At 46.3% G+C, this 22030-nt stretch overlaps 1 long non-coding RNA gene across 2 annotated transcripts in view; it reads right to left on the bottom strand.

The window, feature by feature from the left end:
• Positions 1-10692: 10692 nt before the first annotated feature.
• LOC128416038 (uncharacterized) overlaps positions 10693-22030 on the bottom strand; it is an 86811-nt gene continuing 75473 nt past the window's right edge. For both annotated transcript variants that reach the window (XR_008331124.1, XR_008331123.1), the window contains 2 exons: positions 12929-13015; positions 10693-11200 (listed from right to left, as the gene is read on the bottom strand). This is a non-coding gene — a long non-coding RNA (uncharacterized LOC128416038). The remainder of the gene's footprint in view (positions 11201-12928; positions 13016-22030) is intronic.

Consider the following 22030-nt stretch of genomic DNA (forward strand, 5'->3'; position numbering starts at 1 on the left):
GAAACAGGGTTGCCTTCAGATGTTTTCTAAAAGTCAGATAGTTGTTTATGTCTTTGACATCTGATGGGAGGGCATTCCACAGGGCAGGTGCCACTACCGAGAAGGCCCTCTGCCTGGTTCCCTGTAACCTTGCTTCTCGCAGTGAGGGAACCACCAGAAGGCCCTCAGAGCTGGACCTCAGTGTCCGGGCTGAACGATGGGAGTGGAGATGCTCCTTCAGGTATACTGGGCTGAGGCTGTTTAGGGCTTTAAAGGTCAGCACCAACACTTTGAATTGTGCCCGGAAACGTAGTGGGAGCCAATGTAGGTCTTTCAGGACCGGTGTTATGTGGTCTCGGCGGCCGCTCCCAGTCACCAGTCTAGCTGCCGCATTCTGGATTAGTTGTAGTTTCCAGGTTACCTTCAAAGGTAGCCCCAGAGAGCGGTGGCCTGACTCAGTATAACACATCTTCCCTGTTCCCTGAGCTTTGCAAAAGCGTCCGGCTGTCTCCCTGGCATTAGTCCTGTGCTGCCCATACAGCATTTGGGACTTGTCTGTGTTTTAATAACTGACAACCCCCCCCCCGCCCCAAAAAAAGGCCCACCGCATGCAATCGAACAATCGAACATAGGCAGGCACGGAAAACGCTGGTCGCCGGCGAAGGAAACAATGAGATTACCCAACAATATTGTGCTTTGCGGTCACTGCAGAGGATTTCCCAAGTGGTGGGGGGCTTGTAATAGTTTTGGTGATTCATGTGACGCGCAGGGTGTTTGTCCTTTAAAAAGAGGTGTAGATTAGGAGACGTTCGGGGTTAGGCCAATAATTCGGGGCTGAAAATGGCCGCTCGCCATTGTGCCAGCGTGTTCCCGTTGCCGCCTGCCTCCTCTTCTCCCCCCTCGCCTCCCTGGCACTGGGGGCAGCTTTGGCCCCGGTTGGTAAACAGCTTAAGGCCAGGCTTCTTTACAGTCTTTTAAAATGACGCCTCGAAATTATAAAAAAAAAAGGTGTGGGGGGATTGCACACCCCCACAAAACACATCTAAGTGGCGACTGCTTGGCGATCCCCTCACAAAAGCCAGGGGCATTATGCAAGGGTATTTACATAGGCCTTAGCGGAGGAGAGGGGGACAATTAATGATTTGTGGGGGGGGGGCACACACATATCAGGAAAGTTTGTTCAACCCATTCTCCGGTAATAGAGCTTTTTGTAAAAAAAAAAAAAAAAAAGTCTATGGAAACTCATCAAGTTCCCTCCCTCCCTCCCCACACAAATCACTCCAATTCCCCCGACCCACCCCCAAAAGAGAGATTAAGGGCTGGAACTTAGCAAGAAATCCTATGTTTCCTCTCCCCGCCCCCTCCCCGAACTTACTTTCTTTCTCTCTTTTTTGACACCTTACACTGGAAGGGCAAAAATTGGTGAAACTTTCTTTTAAAAATAAACATTCGTTATTCTATATTTAGATTTGAAAGGAATTGAAAACAGGACGGGGGAGGGGGGGAGAGAAGGATGCGGAATCTATTTTATACCGCTTTGTTGGACCAGAAAGCCTTCATAAAAGAATCCACCCCCTGGCAGTCCAGCCTGCCGGACACGGGGGGCGGGGGGGGCTGGAAATAAAAGGGCGCTTGCAAGGTCTGACTAGTCTCTTTTAGGACAGAAGGCTGAAATTTAAGCTGATTTGTAAGTGTGGGGCAGGGAGGGGGTGTGCTAATTCCCTTTGTGGTTGGCCCAACTCTGCCAAAGTTACCCCATGGTTTTGCAAAAGCAGCCGAGATGGTGTGAAGGATTCTTCCGTAATCTTTGCGGCCTCACTGTGCACCAGAACCATTTTAAACCATGTTAATAATAATTGTGATTGTGCCTTTCCATGCACTCACCTGTCCGGAATTCCTGGTCGCCTATGGCTACCAAGGGTGTTGATAAACGCAAGGCTGAACTGTAGGCTTCTCACTCTTGAACAACAATTGTGTCTTTGGTTGCGGAGCAGATTTCCAAAATCTTCAAGTTTAATTTCAAGTTTTTGCGGAGGGCAGCTCTTTGCCAAATATTCCCTGCACTTCTTCAATTAAGATCATTTTGGAAAACTGAAAACAATAATAGTTGTGATGGTGCTGAATACTTAATGTTCCACCTCAGGGAATCTTCCTCACAACAGGTTCAAAGTTTTGTGAAGCGTTTCTGAAAGCTAAGAAGCCAGTGTGGTGTAGTGGTTAAGAGCGGTGGACTCGTAATCTGGGGAACCGGGTTCGCTTCCCCGCTCCTCCACATGCAGCTGCTGGGTGACCTTGGGCCAGTCACACTTCTCTGAAGTCTCTCAGCCTCACTCGTCTCAGAGTATTTGTTATGGGGGAGGAAGGGAAAGGAGATTGTTAGCCGCTTTGAGACTCCTGAAGGGGAGTGATAAAGCGGGATATCAAATCCAAACTCTTCTTCTTCTTCCTTTTAACCCAGTCAGGCCAGTGTTCCAGCTAGCTCAGCACTGCCTGTTCAGCAGCTCTTCAGGGTTTCAGACAGGGTACATTTTCTTCCCTACCTGAAGATGCTGATGGCTGAACCTACGGCAATTGAACCTAGGTGCTCTGCAACTGAGCCACAGCCTTTTCCCAAAATGGGAGATCTGTTGTGCTGGTCCCAGGGGCTAACCGAGAGGCAAAGTCTGAGTCCAGTCCGAGGTTGAGGGTGCGGTATGGAGGCTGTCCATCAGAGCTGAAGCTGGGTCCAAGGCAGGGAGTTGGGTGAGGTCAGGAACTCTGGCAGGAGAGCAGGACAAGGTGCAGGCAGGAACAGGCTACCAACAACGTTGCTCCCACAACCTGGGACTGGGCTGGCTGGCTTTTATCTCTCCCGAGGCATAGAGCGGCCCCAGTCCACAGGTGACTCACCTCTCCTGGCCTGGAGGCGAGCACTCCTCCTGCGGGAACTTAGTTCCCTCTGCCTCTCTGCCCTGAGCCTCTGCAGCTCAGGAGAGATTGGAGGGTTACCGGACCCAGAAGCAACCTCAGCTTCCCCTGACGGGGCTGAGAGTGGAGCACCTGCAGGCAATGGGTCCTCCATCAGCTCATGAGTCAGAGCAAACTCAGCTGGTGCCTGCACCTGAGGATCCAGCACAAGTGAGGACCCTTTGGGCTCAGGCCGCAGCCCTGGCTCAGCTGGTTCTGGCGGCGGGGACTCCTGTGCAGGCTGGGATTCCTCAGGTTCAGCCTCTGAGTCCGAATCCCAGGCCATCACACCTGTGCTCAACAGTAGTATATAAGTAAGAAAAAAACAAACTATTGTAGGCTGTAAGTTTCAGTCTTGTAGACCCATCCTTGGGTTAACCAGGTCCACTGGACCGCACCTCTCCATTCTGACCACTTTGAAAAGAAACAAGTCTTAATGCACCTTTGAACACAGGTACAAGGGTCGTTCAATCTTCAGACTTGAAGCATAGACCATGGACACATAATTGTTTACTCTGATTCCTGCGTATTAACGTTTAATACTTCAATGTGCATTTAAGTAATACATCTTTAAAAAAAACATTTGTCTCAATGTATGGGCAGATGGGCTCATCAACCTGGGAAGGTAGACCATTTAGGAGAGGGAAAACTCTGATCCTAAACCTCCACTGGCTTGCAAGATATCTTCAGGAGAAGAAAAGGCCAAGGAGTCAGTGGAACCTCGGTTCTTGAATGTCTCCGTTGATGAACGATTCAGAACCTGAACGTCGAAAACCCAGAAGTAATTGTTTCTGTTTTCGAACGTGCCTCGGAAGTCGAACGGCTTCTGCTGTGTGTTTTTCCATTTTTAAGTAGATTTTGCCGACTGCCCATTGATCCTTGGTTTTTGAACATTTCAGAAGTCTTCCAGAATGGGTTACGTTCGAAAACCGAAGTTCCACTGTACTCCCTAAGATGGTTGGATCCTGAGACACCTCCTTCTGGCAAATCCTGCAGCCAAGATGACACCAAACATATTGCTCTGCTTTCCTTTGGATCACATCAGTGAGGCTGAGAGGGGGTTCTTATCATCTGGGCAGCCCAGGACCCCCAATACACACTTCCCAGGCCTGTGCCTCAGGGAGGTTGCTTCAGTGTTGATATTGTAGCAGTTTGGCTTCACCCCTGGAGACGCACTCCATTGTCTCTCAGGACAGATGGATGCCAACATCAAATGCATTTCCAGATTCATTTTATTCCAAAATACGCAATTTGCAATGCACTTCCGCACACTGTTTGATCTCAGAACTGTATTGCAAAATTCAGAGGCGTGTGAAGTCCAAAGGAGAATTACCGCTCAAAGCAGACTTTTACTCCAGAAGGTGTAAGTCAGAATTCAGAGGAACGTGAATGACTCAGGTTCCCACAGGTCACGTGGTGCCTGGTTCTTCAGGTGAGCTTCTCTTGGCTGACTGGGGTACTGAGTAGAGCCAGGGCAATTGATGGAGACTGCATCAGGTAAGCATGTATTTATTGGGAGCGTTTAAGCCTGTAGCCCAGTCCAAGAAGTATAGGCAGGTACATATCTAGTGACTGGTTGAACTTCTTCTTCTTTGTAGTTTCAGTTTGTGGGGATGAGATCCAGTTTTGGGGGTTCAGTTGGGGCTGATAGGAGTTGTAATCCAAAACAGCTGGAGAACCCCAAGTTGGCCAAACCTTGTACTCTACCACAAAGTTCCTGACCTTCTTGTTATTTCTTTTTCTAACTACCCTCAAGCTGAACCTTAGCATTGCCCTTGCAATGTAAAGATAAGAATTTTGCTTACTTTGAAATCGTTATATTTTTCCGAAAACCTTTTTTCCCCAACTGTTGCATTTCCTTCTGACTGTGAGGCCAACATCGCCAGGTATTTAAAAGCAAGAAAAGAGCAAAGAGGTTGTTGGATCCAAGGGCTAGCAATCATAGTAGTTTGGAGGAAATGTCTATTTTAAAAAGAATGCTCTAGCTGTGGATATCTTTAAAAAGGAAAAAGATGATATTCCCACACCTAGAAGGCAGTTCTGGGCCAGGAACAAAGAACACTAATAATTTGAAATTTACTCCTCTGCTCTACGTTCAACTTCCACACCCACCCGAGTTTGAGGAATACATTGAAAGGTGAGCAGTATGAAACACCTTAGCAGCAAGAACCCTTTTAGAAAAAATAAAATAAGGGCAAAGCAGAGAGTGCATAATTCTTTCCCACTTCCTTGAGAGGAAGAGGGGAGGGGGGAATTAAACCTCCAGAAATCAATGCCTCATTCAAGGGTATTGATCAGGACTAAATTAATTAGACTTCAAGGCTTATAGTAGTTGATAAGACAACTTGTTTATTTAGTCAATGCGGGAGTTTTCCCTACAGCAGCAAATACCCTCTTCCTTGGAAAAGACATTCGGAACGCAAGATATGTCCGTGTGTCTGTGTGTAAAGGAGAGGGAGGCAGCACTCCCAAGAACCTAGTTTGGGTATAAATGAAGGCAGAAGTAGCCAAAATGACACACACACACACACACACACACACACACACACACACACACCAGGTGTATTGGGCTAAAATTATCTACTTCCAAGATTTTTTGCCGTTCCACTTGAATTAAAATTGTGCCACCTGACCCTTATGCCTTACTCTATGCTGAGCTGTAAAATGTAGACCGATGATGAATAGCTGCTAGGAGGCCGCTGCCCACTCTCTCCAAATGCATAAGCTGCAGCTCCCCCTCCAAGACAATTATAAGTTATTCTGCTAAGATATCTGTCCTGCCTTTCTCCTGTCATGAAGCCCAAGGGTGCTGCAGACCCTCCAAGTTTGAAAGACTTTGAATTGTGCTCCTGGTGGCCGCTCCCAGTCACCAGTCTGGCTGCCGCATTCTGGATTAGTTGTAGTTTCTGAGTCACCTTCAAAGGTAGCCCCACATAGAGCGCATTGCATTAGTCCAAGCAGGAGATAACCAGGGCATGCACCACTCTGGCCGGAGAGTCTGCGGGCAGGTAGGGTCTCAGCTGGAGTACCAGATGGAGCTGGTAGACAACCACCATGGACAGAGAATTTATCTGTGCCTCCATGGATGGCTGAGAATCCAATATGACTCCCAGACTGCACACCTGGTTCTTCAGGGACACAGGTTCATTCAGGACCAGGGAGTCCTCCACACCTGCCTGCCCCCTGTTCCCCAGAAACAGTACTTCCGTCTTTTCAGGATTCAATCTCAATCCGTTAGTCACCATCCACCCTCCCCCAACCACCTCCAGTCACTCACAGAGGCTCTGGCGGGATCCTAGAGCCCTCCCACCTCCTTCCCAAAGTCGGGAAAGTGCTAACTAAGCTTTAGGAAGGAGGCATAAGGACTTGAGGGCCCTGTCAGAGACCTCTCACCTCCTTCCCAAAGCCCAGTGCGTCACTTACCTGGAAGATGGTGTGAGGGCTTGGGCATCAAATGTTGGACCACCCTCTTCTAGTCAGTTGCATGGTTGCCTCTGTAGCTGATCCACAGAGATGGATGGGCAATTTTGTCAATTTCAGTTTTCCCCAGTCTCTTATTTTTCCATAGTTCAGTTCTTCGCATCAGTGTGTGATTGTGTAAGAAAAAAGTCCTTATGTAATTCATCAGCTTTTACATGGAGATTTCTCCTAATCAGTAGCGGCCACTGAGGTGGGACACCATTGTTCTCCTGGCTTCCCAAGGCAGGTCACTGGTGGCAAGAGTGAGGCCCTGTGCGGTGCAGTTCAGACAAGCCAACGCTCCTGCCATGATGTGCCACGGAGGCTCCCCGCAAAACACGCCTAACTCTACCATCACCGCTGCCACTGGAGATTTAACTTCTGTAAATCCTAGAGCGGAGCAGACCCACCTTGCAGCTCATGCTCACAATATTTTAACCAGGGTTCCTCAAAGACAAAAACAGAAGCAGATGCAGAAGGCATCAGAACCAATTTCAAGCCAAGTGGCCCTGCTAGTAAAGGCCCCTACCCAAGCCCCTGGACGGCAAAGATTCTTGTTGTTGTTTAGTCGTTTAGTCGTGTCCAACTCTTCATGACCCCATGGACCAGAGCACGCCAGGCACTCCTGTCTTCCACTTCCTCCCGCAGTTTGGTCAAACTCATGCTGGTAGCTTTGAGAACACTGTCCAACCATCTCGTCCTCTGCCGTCCCCTTCTCCTTGTGCCCTCCATCTTTCCCAACATCAGGGTCTTTTCCAGGGAGTCTTCTCTTCTCATGAGGTGGCCAAAGTCTTGGAGCCTCAGCTTCAGGATCTGTCCTTCCAGTGAGCCCTCAGGGCTGATTTCCTTCAGAATGGAGAAGTTTGATCTTCTTGCAGTCCATGGGACTCTCCAGAGTCTCCTCCAGCACCATAATTCAAAAGCATCCATTCTTCGGCGATCAGCCTTCTTTATGGTCCAGCTCTCACTTCCATACATCACTACTGCGGAAACCATAGCTTTAACTATACGGACCTTTGTCGGCAAGGTGATGTCTCTGCTTTTTAAGATGCTGTCTAGCTTTGTCGGCAAAGATTCTAGTGAGGGCCATTTCCCCTTGCGGTTAATCCCTTGGGGGCTGCATGCTGGCAACGGGTAGGACACGAGGGTGACGTTTTGCTGCTGGTAGACAAAGAGGATGGGAGCCTGTCGATCAGGCAAAGTGTTGATGCGATGAAGGTATCCCAGAAGGCTTTGGACATGGGGCAGAACTTCCTGCTGGCTGGAATAGGGGGGCTGGGAAGGACAAAGGCCGGACGAGGGTGGCGAGGATCCCACCAACAGTTTCCGAAGGCAACAGTCTGCTATCAGCTGTACTCCAACCCTGCGAGAATGCTAATAAGCCGGTGAAGAGCCTGGCTTCCCCGCCATAATTCTATAGAGGAGCTGAGTACCCCATAGTGTTCACCAAATAAAGACAACTAATTGAGAATTTTTTGCACATTTGGCTGGGGGGGCCGGTGGACTCGTTCACACAGCTCGTTGTGGGAGAATGCAGACCCTCGCCCGTGAGAGGGGGACGGCTGCTCCAAGGACAGGATCCCCGTTAGCTTTACTCCCCCCAGACTTTCAAAGTATGACAAAAATGTCTAATTTAATTTCGAGGCCATTTCTCCCTCCTCCTCAGCAACACACTCTCAGCTGCATTGCCAAGAACCGTTTCGGCGTCTCTGCCAGAGAGTCGATTCGTCTAGTGTTTGTATTAATATCATATTCGTTATTATTATTTTCTTTTTTTAAAAAAAAAATGCTGACGCTTATTTTTTCTTTTATTTTCTCAGAATTAAATGCTTTCTCTCTCCAACCCCCCCACCCCCTTTTGCTGTTATGTTTGGAGGCGAAGTCTGCATTTTTGTGTCTGCAGGTGACACGCTTTGATTGAAACTAAAATTAATAAATCAGCGGAAAAGCACACACCTAGGGTTCACAGCGGGGCCCACAAACACGTTCATAAAAGGAGCTTTATGCCCTTGTACAAAGCAGGAATAAATTACGGGAACACTTGTTGCCTTTGGTCTCCGTTTTGCTCCACAGACCGGTATCTTATTTTCGAAGGCTTATTCGTAATCAACAGGTTCCTTGGCGCTTTAGCAGGTGACTTTGTCATTAATCTCTCATTTGACCATTCTGGCATATTAATGAGGCAGGCTCCTCTCTCTCTCTCTCTCTCTCTCTCTCTCATTCTGGCATAAGGAATTAGTTTAAAAGGTGCACTTGTGTCTAAATTGCTTACAGCTCGCGAGAAGTGCCGCCGCCGACCAAATGCAAAAGAGCATTTTTTCCCCCAGCTTGGGCTGCGCTAAAGCACATTTGACTAACATTATCTTCCTTGCTGTGCTTTTCTTAAACCACATACTTATTTCTTCACCATGGTGCAACTATTACCCGGCTGTGTCAATCATTTTTCCTTTGTCCCCCCTTCTCTTTCGGAGGGGGTGGAAATCTCTATATATTATTACATATTTCCCTCGACCTTTCCCAAACAAAAAATCCAGATTTTATATCCATGTCGCGCAATAATATCCTTTCTGATTAACGGCGTGCCTCTCCCTCCCCTGCCCCCCACCCCTTCCTCTGTTAATTAAACAGTTCCAGCCCTTTTGGGGAGAGGTTTTTGGTGCGCGGTTTTGGGTCTCAATGGAACACCGATGCTCGTTCGTTTCAACATTTCTTTTCAGAGCGACTTTAATAAATATCATTATATTTAAAAAGTGCTGGAATCCACCTGGTATTTGGGGTCTGCCGGAAAGCCCAAAGTGAGAATTCCTATGGGGCCATTTAAGAGCATTTAAGGAAGGGGGGGGGCAAGGGAAATGCTTAAGATTTAAGTCTCACATTTGTGATTACTACGATCTGCCAAAATATATAATATTATGACTTTAGGCTGATTTGGGGGAAAGGAGCCGCCAACCACCACCAGAACAACAGCACTAAAAAAAAAGCCTTTCTGACACTGCGATAAAAACAGTTTTGTGGCAATACAATAATTTGCGCATTTCCAAAGAAAGCGCCTGCCAATAAATCTGTTTTGTTGCAGGGTTAGGATTTTGTGTGTGTGTGTTTCCTAACTCCGAGACAAGCAAACAGGCTCCCAACCAAGGGCATGTCTGTTTAAATTTCTGAAAAGTGACGCGTTTACATATTCATATTTTCAGTATGTGTGTGTGTGTTTTAAAACCTGACACCACAAGCCAAGCTGCTTTTGCATCAGGGGTGTCTTTCCGCAATGTTTTCGACATCTTTTTTTTTAGTCTTAATAGCCAAGTGTCTGTCTTTCATGGATTACAGTCAAAGCCATCACGTCATTTGCGGCCTGTCGCACGGAGAGGTTGCCTCGCTTGTACCACTGTAGTGTTTAAAAAAGAGAGAGACAGGCGAGAATGGAGATAAACCAAATCTGGAGTTTGATGGAGAGGTTACTTAGATAGCCAGCTGGGGCTGTCTGAGTATTCGTGTTGAGGCGGACTCTTAAAGCATCAGCCAGCCCAGCTCTGGAAGGAAAAAATAAACTCTGGGATGGGGTGGCTGGTCCATTGCCTGCCATCTGACTTAAAAACTTGCCAGGGCCACAGTCACCTCATACATCTAAGGCTTCCTGTACTGGAACCTGGACTAGATTTCCCGCAGGGTCTCTTCCAACTCTACAGTTCTATGATTCTGAAGCACTATTAAACAGTCATGGCTTCCCCCAAAGCAGTACTTTTTCTGGAAAAAAAGACGGGGAAACTCATCACAAAGTTTGTTTATTGGGGACCCGGTTGCAGTGCCACAACCAGCCATCCCACAAGATGTGATTAATAAACTCAAGCAGACAATGGTCTGGATTAGAAATGGTCACAACTTTATAGATTACGGAAACAGGAGGATTTTTGGCTCGGGAATTGGGTGTACCGTATTTTTCTGTGTATAAGACGATGCTTTTTGCTTTAAAAAAAGGCAAAAAAAATGGGTGTTGTCTTATACACGGATAGTGAATGCACGGGGGGAATGTGCAATTAATGGCAGCAGCAAGCAGGACATTGGCAGCGGTGATTGGACAGGCGATTGGCGGCTGTGGCAAGGGGGCGGGTGGGCTGGTGGTGGTGGCGAGCGGACAGAAAATAGGCGGCTGTAGCGAGGTGTGTGATCAGCAATGGCTGTGGCAAGCGATCGGCAGTGGCAGGCAGGCGGGCGAGCGATTGGCAGAAGTGACCTCCCCCACCCACCCCAAAAAAGCTAAACAACTTAATTTCTTAATTTTGGGTTAAAAGGGGGGGGGCGTCTTATACATGGGAGCGTCTTATACACGGAAAAATATGGTATATCCGTTCCAGAGCCCCATGCACACACAAATATTTGATTTTTAAAAGGTAAGAGAACTCAGCTGCCAACATTTCTCTGATGAAAGTAGGGACATCCTATTGCATAATAATAATTGTATTATTTCTACCCCGCTCATCTGACTGGGTTGCCCCAGCCACTCTGGGCAGCTTTCAACATATATAAAAACATAATAAAACATTAAACATTTTTTAAAAAAACTTCCCTATACAGGGCTGCCGTCAGGTGTCTTCTGTTTTTGTTTTGTTAAATATTAATTTTTCCTTGATATTAATCCAACGCATGCCACATTAATACAATACCAAATCACAATACAATTAAGAAAACCAATTCTCCAATTCCAAATTAAACATTCCTTCAGATGTCTTCTATAGGTTGCTTAGTTACTTTTCTCCTTGGCTTGAGGGTCGCATAACTTCATACCCTCCAACATTTCTCCGATAGAAATCGGGACGTCCTAAGGAAAAGTGAGACATTCCAGGATTAAATCAGAAATTGGGCCGGCATCTGTAAATCCAGGACTGTCCCTGGAAAATAGGGACACTTGGAGGCTCTGCTGGGAGACTCCTGTTCTCCTCAGAGTCTGTCTCCATTTTAAAAAATTGTAGTTTCTAGTGTGTATTGGTCATATTTCTTTCTTGCTCGTCCTTCAAGGGAGCTCAGGGCTTTCTGTATCTGTTTTATTCCCCCCATTTCATCCTCACAGCAACTATCCCGATGTCTTGAAGCTGAGAGATGGCGACTAGCCCAAAGTGACTCTGGGCAAATATAATTATCTGTGCTCTGTGTTCATCAAAACGACTTGGGAAGACAAGGAAAGCGTTGATCTGGAGAATAAAATGTAAAAGTGAGGGTGCCCTGCTGGGTGACTCTATCTGAGAAGGCTATGCCACAACCAGGGCCTTTCCTCTAGGACAGCCTTTCTCAGCCTTGGGTCCCCAGATGTTTTTGGCCTACAAGTCCCATCATCCCTGACCACTGGTCCTGTGAGCTAGGGATCATGGGAGTTGTAGGTCAAAAACATCTGGGGACCCAAGGTTGAGAAAGGCTGCTCTAGGAAGTCCCTTTCCAGCTTCCATTGGCCTTGCCTCTGAAGGCCCTTGCGGAAAAGTGCCTCTGCTGCCATTCTCAGCTCTCAGGTACGTTCGTGCGGAAGAAAGTAAGTTTTGGGCATGGTTAGTCTGGAGAAACGGGTGCTTTCATTTTGAGTTTGTTGTTGTTTAGTCGTTTAGTCGTGTCCGACTCTTCGTGACCCCATGGACCAGAGCACGCCAGGCACTCCTGTCTTCCACTGCCTCCCGCAGTTTGGTCAAACTCATGCTGGTAGCTTCAAGAACACTGTCCCACCATCTCGTCCTCTGTCGTCCCCTTCTCCTTGTGCCCTCCATCTTTCCCAACATCAGGGTCTTTTCCAGGGAGTCTTCTCTTCTCATGAGGTGGCCAAAGTCTTGGAGCCTCAGCTTCAGGATCTGTCCTTCCAGTGAGCACTCAGGGCTGATTTCCTTAAGAATGGAGAGGTTTGATCTTCTTGCAGTCCATGGGACTCTCCAGAGTCTCCTCCAGCACCATAATTCAAAAGCATCAATTCTTCGGCAATCAGCCTTACTTATGGTCCAGCTTTCATCCCTGGAAATAGGACACTAAATCTGGAGAAGTGGATTGCTGTGTTTTGCTTTCTTCCCCTTCCTGCAAACAGGTATGGTTTAAACCAGGGATGTGGCCCTCCAGATGTGGTTGGACCTCAACTCCCATCAGGTTCCGGCCAGCAAGGCCAGTGGCCAGGGATGATGGGAGCTGGAGTCCCAACAGCATCTAGACAGCCTCTGATTTCAGCAATTTTCCTTCTATTCATTCCCAGGGTGTAGCCTCTTCCTTCCTTCTCCCATTAAACAATGCTTGTGATTTTTGTTTCTCTTTTTTTAGGAGTGCAATGTTAATATTTGAGCGTCTATAATGTGTCTCTTGAGCAAAGGCTTAAACTTTTGGTGTTCTCTCCCACATGGCCCCTGTTTTAGCATGGATGGATATCTTGAAGCCAGCCAGAAGTTGCTTTATCTTTACCTTTCGAGGTTAAAAAGAAAGAATTTTTTAGTCTAGTTGGTTTTTTTTATTATAACGGCTTGGCAATTAGCTAATAATAATAATAAGTTTTACAATTATAATTTTTCCTTCTCAAATCACTCACCAACTGAATCTGTGGCCTTGTCTATCAAGGACTGGCCCATAATGATTTTGTTGTTTCTGTTGTTTTATTTGGCTGGCTCCGCGGTCCCTGAAATGCAAGATTTATCATTAAAATACTGGCAGGTACTTCACTGAAGTGGCACTAGCAACGGTTGTCCTAATGCGTATTTATAAGGAGTGACAGCCAGTTGAGGGTTTGTTGAAATGAGGCCCTTCCCCCCCCCTCTCTCTCCTCCCTTCCTCCCTTCTTCCTTGAACAACTTGGAAGGTTTCGACTCATTTTGTCTTTTCAGGACTTAGCTAAGATCAGACACAATTCTGCAATGCATATGCAGATTTTGCCTCTTGTTACTTTCTCTAATGAGCCTTCACTTAATCAATTTGACAGTAGCCTTTGTTTTTCCCCCTCCCCAACACCTCCTTTCTGACACATACATTTACCAAGGAAAGTATTTCAGGAAAGAGTTTGAGGAGTTTCAGGGGGTATTAGGAAAAACGACGTCGTGAGGGAGCCATTTTTAGGGAGGCTGGTGGAGTGTTTCTTTTTAAAAGGGAGGGAAGGGAGGGCAAAGTTAAAACCGAGGAGTGGCAATAACCATGAAGGTATGACTTGCAAAAGCATTAAAATAAGGACATGATTTGAGTTTAATTAAACAGCCACCCACATAAAGCAGCTCTCTAGGAATGGTTAAATCCTTGTTTCCGTTACGGGCCAGTTGAGGCATGTGTCCTAATCATGGAGCACCAACAAACTTGGGGGGGGGTCTACGCATGAGAAATGGGGTTATATCAGCAGGACATTGCTTATGAGAGCACACTGGGGCATGTTCAGACTTGGATCACAGCCACAATTTTGCTCCATCATTCGGCACATCCTCTTGCCAGTGGTCCACAAGGTGCAGCCTCCCTGGGTGCCTGCACTTTAAATCCCGAGGGAAGATATAGTGATGTAATTCCACACGTGCAGCTGTCTCAGATCAGGAAGAACAGGGCAGCCAGGGAGGCTTCAGTGTGCTCGAGATACATTTACTGGGAGAAAACACACACACATAAACTCCCATCAGTCCCAGGTGAACTCCCAAAAGTGGATCTCGTTCTCAAACATTGGGACCTCAAAGAGGAAGAAATGCAAGAAGTCACCAGATACCTGCCTGTACCTCTTTGACTGTGTCTCAGACTTAAAATACTCCCGATAAATACTTGCTTACCTGAGGCAGTCTCCATTAATTGTCCTGACTCTACTTAGTGCCCAACCAGCCAAGAGAAACTCACTTATAAAGAACCAGGCACCATGTGCACTATGGGGGCCTGAGTCATGCGGTTTATCTGAATTTTAAAGTATAGTGGTACCTCAGGTTAAGAACTGGAGGTCCGCTCTTAACCTGAAACTGTTCTTAACCTGAGGTACCACTTTAGCTAATGGGGCCTCCCGCTGCTGCCACGCAATTTCTGTTCTCATCCTGAAGCAAAGTACTTAACACGAGGTACTATTTCTGGGTTAGCAGAGTCTGTAACCTGAAGCATCTGTAACCCGAGGCACCACTGTAAACTGATCTGATTTACACCTTCTGCAGTAAAAGTCTGTTTCAAACGATAATGCTCCTTTGGATTTCACATTCCTCAGATCAGATAGTGCGCCAAAGCACATTACAAATCATGTATTTTAGAATAAAATGCATCTGGAGATGCCTGCATTGGATGGAATGTTATTTAAATATGTATTATTCAGATACATAGCTAGGTATTCCAAAATACTATGAAATATTACTCAAGTATCTGCATTTTCATGCTTCTCTTTTTAAAAAACAAAATAGGAGATTAATGCAGAACAAAACAGAGATGTGAATGAACACGTGTCACTGAGGCACACTGGAAATAGAATGATTTGTCCATTCTTAGTATCTGCTGTCTCCTCTGCCCATTTGGGGAGTTTTGGAACTGAGATCCATTTCACTTGTCTGATGCGATTGCCCAACAGCCATTTGTGATAGGAATGGGTGTTGTCATGTAGGTTTGCTTCCTTTCCCATTTTTTTGATTCCCGATATAAACCATGAGGAATTCAGATGAACTCGGCCTAGAAGGACTCAGAATCCCTGGAAGCATTTGTCCAGACAAAGGCAAGCGAAAACAGCAGCAGGAGCCACAGTAAGGGAAACACTGGGTGACAACAACAACAACAACAACAACAACAACAACAACAACAATAATAATAATAATAATTTATTATTTATACCCCGCCCATCTGGCTGAGTTTCCCCAGCCACGATGTGTCGAGAACTGGCAGGAGAGTTTCAGAGTTTTTTTTAAGTGCTTCATTTGCATTCCTTCACCCTGGGCCACCTTGGACCTCTTCGGAGGAGAAAGAGAAATCTTTGCAGACATGCTCTGCTCTTCATACACCCAGCAGCCAAACTCTTGTTTTGCAGCCAACCGTTTGGAAGATGGGGCCTTTGCCACCGTGGTGAAGACGGGACTTCACACCACGACAACTAGGGTGTGCTTCCAGCAGCTCCTGGTTTTGCTGTGACCAAGGCGCAACCATCCCATGGGGGAAATGACCTTTCCCGTTCTGGAGTCACAGGCAACCCGGAGAGAATTTGCTGCCATCCTTATTCCCCCCTCTCTCCCCTCCCCTGAAGCAGAGAGCTGCTCCTTCTCTCCCTCTTTTGCCCCCTTCCGTCTGCACCCAGAAACCTGTGGGCTCCATGCAATCACAAATACGACATTCCCCACATCCTTTCCCCCACATCAAGTTTCTTGGTCTTGGGACCATTCCTGCAGCCATTTTTGTTTTTATTTCCGCGGGTGACTATCCGTGATATATGCGGGCTATTTTAAGAATGTAGGACAGAGCGGAGGATTAACATCCTCCTTCTCTTCTCTGTGTATCAGAGCTTCTTAGCCGTAATTAATTGGGACACAGGGTTTTGTACTTTGCGATCAGGTCATTTGACTACGAGCTGCCCAGATAGATTTTCTTATTGTGTTGTTTTCTGGGGGGATATTTTTTTTTTGGTCTGTTTCACGAAAGCACATGTTTCCTGCGTTCCTGGGTATATTTCTACGGGGAGATTTAAACTTGCCATTTGAATAAGTCTTTGCCACAAGTGTTTGGCCCCCGGGCAAGAAAGCAAAAGGAAAGGAAGGGGGAGGGTTGGGAAGAGAGAAAGGGAGAGGGAGAGAATCCGGTTTGCTTCGTGCAACCATAGCCCAGAGGCTCCCGTCTTTCCGAGTTTGATGCAACTGGCCTCACACCGTCACATGGCTGTGATGTCAGCGCAGGAGGGCCTTGTGTCAGACAAATCTGGATTTAGGGGAATTATAGCAGATGTTGCAAAATGGCAACAGTTTAGCGAGTCCCTTTCATCCCACCGGCGAGGAGGCAGGTCCGCTAAGTGTACCAGACAGAAAAGAATGTTATCTTTGATCCCTAACACTCGTGGGGGAAAGGGGGCGATGGTGGGGCTTTGCTCGTCAAAAAGAGAAAAAAACCGCACAGAAGCGCTCAGAGTAATGTTGATGTGGAGGAGGCGATGGGCGGCAGATGCGAAGGAAGAAAGGGCTTCTTCTACACAGGCCGGGTACAGGGCTTCAAGTGGGAATCCTGATTTGTGGAGTGTCTGCCCTGATTATAATATTTAATGAAGAAGAAGAAGAAGAAGAAGAAGAAGAAGAAGAAGAAGAAGAAGAACAACAACAACAACAACAACAACAACAACAACAACAACAACAACAACAACAACGTGTGGGGATATATTAAACAATCCAGACTTAGCTAGATCAAAAAGCAGAAAAAGATGGCCTCCTACTTTCTGAAGATGTGTTGACAAGCGTTTTAAGGAGGGTGGCTGGAAGGAGTGGAGGAGAGCAAATCTTTGAGTTCAGTGACTCTCCGCCCAACTGCCATGATTTTTTAACATATAGGTATCAGGGACTGGCTATCTTCTCCAGTTCTGTTAGCTTCCTTTGGCACATAAAATTGGACCCTCTTGGTGAGAGGAAAATGATGAGGTGGGATTTTGATTTGATTCATCAAGGCTGCTCAACACTTATGTTTAGCTCCTGTCAAATTCACCCCAGATCCACTCAACCCCTGCCCTTGGGTGTTTGCAGCGGCTGTGAATCGGACCTTCGTCTGGACTTTAATTTGTGTTTGGGCATACCTGCATAGATAATAGAATGAAGTAGTGTGTGTTGGTGTATGTGTTTTTACAGAACGGACTGTACTACTTCAGAATGCAACCAGGGAATGCAGTTTTTTTTTATTTTTAAAAAATGTTCTCCTTGCATATATATATATATATATATATATATATATATATATTCTCCTTGCAATTAAAAGATTAGCAACTGCAGAGTAACACCCTGGAGGGCTGATGCCCATCGAAGCATACAACACTGGGCTAGGAGGATAAATAGTTTTACTTGGCATAAAGTAGGAATGGATCAGTCTCTCTCCTGCCCACGCCCATTCACACGTCTGTTCCATCCTGCTTTCACCTTAATCAATGGACTTTTCAAACATCTGTTCAAAAAGTTGTATTTAAATATGCATTTTATCACACAATCTCTATTAAGTGTACATTTTATCTCGGTGTAAACATTCCTACATTTCATCCGAACATATGTATTCTGGGACATACCTGAGCCAATCTATGCTTAATAAAATTTGGAGAAGAGTGAGATCCAATGGATAATTATGTTCCTATCTGCACATTAGTCCAGAGAGCATAAATCAATTAACGTTAGAAGTCACAGAAAGCAAATTCCTCAAATTCCTTTCTCTCGGTTTTTGCTTGGAGGCAGTTAGGTTTCCCCTCTGTCCCAATAACTGCATCACCCATCTGTTATCAGATGGGGTTTTTTACATCCTCGGGATTACATCAGCTCTCTCTCTCATGGATGTGCAGGCCAGACCTTTTTGCTGAATTTGTTTAGCAATCTAGTCCATTAGAAGAGTTCTGTTATGTGCACCCCACTTCTCTGAACAGTGAGAACTTGCAGGGGCCCAGGACTTACCCAGATTTGGTTTCCTTTGGAAGGAGGCCACTAGAGGCTTATTTGCAGTTTTGTAATATTTGCTTTTATTTACAAATACACAGGTTGAGCATGGAAGGGAGCACAGCTCAAGTGTGTCATCAGACAGCCATAATCTACTGCTCTCACGTCAGATCTCCAGGGAGATAGGCAGCCTCCTCTTTGCAAAAATGCTGTTAGCTTCCAGAGCCTACGAACTGAGATCTTTGTATTTTTCTCAGCCTCTCTCTCTCTCAACCTGTAGTCTATTGTTCTTTCCACAGGCAAGACACCTGGATGCTTTCATCTTTAGCTGTGAGAGGGGAAGGTCAGACCATTCTGCCAAATGATCCTGTACCAAGAAGCAATCGGCCAACTATTTAATTCCCATAGCAACATATCATCACTAGTTTACCTAACAAAGAATATGCCAGGCCAGACCTGCAACTCTCCTCTCCCCAAAGCTTACAACAGTTCCCCCATCATACCTTTTCTCACTGAGGTAGTCAACCTGTGCTTGGTCTGTACCACTTCAGACACAGATGATAATAATAATAATAATAATAATAATAATAATAATAATAATAATAATAATAATAATAATTTATTATTTATACCCCGCCCATCTGGCTGAGTTTCCCCAGCCACTCTGGGCAGCTCCCAATCAAGTGTTAAAAACAGTACAGCATTAAATATTAAAAACTTCCCTGAACAGGGCTGCCTTCAGATGTCTTTTAAAGATAGGATAGCTGCTTATTTCCTTCACATCTGAAGGGAGGGTGTTCCACAGGGTGGGCGCCACTACTGAGAAGGCCCTCTGTCTGGTTCCCTGTAACCTCACTTTTCACAATGAGGGAACCGCCAGAAGGCCCTTGCCGCTGGATCTCAGTGTCCAGGCTGAACGATGGGGGTGGAGACGCTCCTTCAGGTATACAGGACCAAGGCCGTTTAAGGTCAGCACCAACACTTTGAACTGTGCTCGGAAATGTACTGGGACCAATGCAGATCTCTCAGAACTGGTGTTATGTGGTCCTGGCGGCCACTCCCAGTCAACAGTCTAGCTGCCACATTCTGGATTAATTGCAGTTTCCGGGTCACCTTCAAAGGTAGCCCCACGTAGCGCGCGTTGCAGTAGTCCAAGCGGGAGATAACTAGAGCATGCACCACTCTGGTGAGAGTCTGCGGGCAGGTAGGGTCTTAGCCTGCGTACCAGGTGGAGCTGGTAGACAGCTGCCCTGGACACAGAATTAACCTGTGCCTCCATGCACAGCTGTGAGTCCAAAATGAGGTGTTGGAGGTGTGGGGACTTACATGGTCAGTGGTTCCTTTATGTGAATGAATGCTCCTCTGAACCGAGGAGGAATAGGAAGAAGAAGGGGGGAGGGGAGAGGGAGGAGGCTAGCCTAGAACCTTTGCTCTGACATACTAGTTTTCATACAGACATCCATCCATGTTTGTTCGTGTAGATGAGATGTGGGGAAACGTTGGCCCTCCAGATGCAGCTGAACTACAACTCCCAAAAGCCTTACCAGGCATGGCCAATGGCCAGGGATGAGGTTGGGAGTTGTAGTTCGTGTGGGGAGCCAAAGGTTCCCTACACCTGACGAAGATAATCATTCAGTCATGCGAATGCCACTAGCAGTCGGAAGTGGTACAGTCCCAGCCCAGTGGTACAGCCTGGGCCTGAGTCTCATTAGGACTTCAAAGACCAACATTAACAAGTGGCCGAACTGAACACACTGAAGCAGAATTTCTAGCCTAACCCAAAATACTGGGGCAGCAAAAACATCTGAGTTCATCTCCTCTCTGTCTGCCTGTTGCTGTGCCCACTTTCTCTTTCCAGCGTGGGTCCAGTGAGGTGTAGTGGTTAAGAACAGTGGACTCGTAATCTGGTGAACTGGGTTCGCTTCCCCACTCCTCCACATGCAGCTTCTGGGTGACTTTGGGCCAGTCACACTTCTCTGAAGTCTCTCAGCCCCACTCACCTCACAGAGTGTTTGTTGTGGGGGAGGAAGGGAAAGGAGAATGTTAGCCGCTTTGAGACCCCTTAGGGTAGTGATAAAGCGGGATATCAAATCCAAACTCCTCCTCCTCCTCTTCTTCTTCTTCTTCTTCTTCTTCTTCTTCTTCTTCTTCTTCTTCTTCCTTTTCTTCCTGATTTCATGCAGGGAACATTAGACCCAAGAGCCAAGCATGGACCTCCAAACTTCTCCATCTGGCCCTTGAGACTCTTTCCCAGGCCACACCCCTCCCCAGCCCTACTTCGTACTCTTCCTTGGGTGTTTTTGCCGGACTGGAATGTGTCCTTGAACAAAGCCCCTTGCTAGGTCAGGTGGATGAATGGAGAGTGGGGTGTGCAGAAATGCCCACTGTGCAAATGTGCATTTTCTGTTGGGATACTGCCAGGGAGGCAAAGTCCATCATAGCGCTCAAGCCGGCTGCCGGACGATCCAGCGATCTCCCGTAGACACGCAGTATCAGCAATTAGCAACACGAAGCCTCAGAAAATAGATTGCCACATTCTTAGGCTGGTGCACACTCTATCAGCAGAATTCACACAGCAAAAGATGCACAGCAGGAGAGCATATTTACAGTTTATTTAGCGTTGGTCAGAACAAAGAAAACCATGACCGCCTGCATCGGTATGCTCAGGCAAGAAGGAATAAAACGAAAGCAACTGAAAACATAAACATCCTGTGAACAGGAAATACGCAGACTCTGTGACTCACAAAGCCTGCTCCCTTTTAAGGTGGAAGGGAAATATCCTAACATTTTCAACCGCTTATTCCACTTAGGATTGCCTCTAGCCCCATGCACCATTGGGACATGGCCACCAGAAGGTAACCCAGATGGGAATGAGACCCCTGGACTAAAAGAAAGATTCCCCACCCTTGACCTAGTGTAATAATAATAATAATAATAATAATAATAATAATAATAATAATAATAATAATAATTATTTATATCCCGCCCTCCCCAGTCAAAGCCAGGTTCAGAGCGGCTAACAACAATAAAAATAGCACAATTTACATAAAATCACAGTCAATTAATTGAAATACATTCTAAAATCAATTCAGAATCAAATTAATGGCAACCATTGGAACAGCTCTGTCTTGCAGGCCCTGCGGAAAGATGTCAAGTCCCGCAGGGCCCTGGTCTCTTGTGCCAGAGTGTTCCACCAGATCGGGGCCACAGCTGAAAAAGCCCTGGCTCTAGTTGAGGCCAGCCTAACCTCCCTGTGGCCTGGGATCTCAAAGATGTTTTTGTTTGAAGACTGTAAGGTCCTCCATGGGACATACCAGGAGAGGCGGTCCCATAGGTACGAGGGTCCTAGGCCGTATAGGACTTTAAAGGTTAAAACCAGCACCTTAAACCTGATCCTGTATTCCTGTACTTGCAAACCGTTGCTGGTTGGAGAATTGCATTGCAAAATTCAGATAAGCATGAATTTTGAGGGAAGGTACAAATTTGATAAATGCAGCTCTTAATGTGAACTGAATACAAATTCTCTTAGTTCTGGAAGCCAAGGCCATTTAATAGCAGCAAGTGTTCTTCCTCTGTTTGATGATCTGCATTCAGGTTGGTAGCTGTGTTAGTCTGACGCAGTCGAAATAAATTTTAAAAATACACACACAAAAAAAAATCCAGTAGCACCTTAGAGACCAACTAAGTTTGTTCTGGGATTTGCAGTTTGCCAAACTACTAGGATGCACATTGCACCATAGCCAGTTAAGGGAAAGTGTTTGTGTCAGAGTGTTTGTGTGTGTGTCATAATTGTTGCTCTCTGCAAGGTATTTGGGGGGGGGGGGAATGATTCATTAAGCCAAACATACCTAATTCCTGCTTTCTGAAACAATACGTGAACCAAAACTCAAGTCATTGTTCAAAATTTTCACTTTGAATTTTTCAGTGCACCTCTCCAGCCAATTAATACATACAACATTGTAAGTGTGCTGTAGAATGAAGGTATTGGTGAGGACAGCATGCAGGAATGCATTTCAACAAGGGAGATGACTTTGTAAGAATGAAAAAAAGGACACAGACAAAATTGCACACATATTAGAAAAAACTATCCGCAAAATGCC

The sequence above is a fragment of the Podarcis raffonei genome, chromosome 1, assembly GCF_027172205.1.
Source record: "Podarcis raffonei isolate rPodRaf1 chromosome 1, rPodRaf1.pri, whole genome shotgun sequence".
NCBI lineage: Eukaryota > Metazoa > Chordata > Lepidosauria > Squamata > Lacertidae > Podarcis > Podarcis raffonei.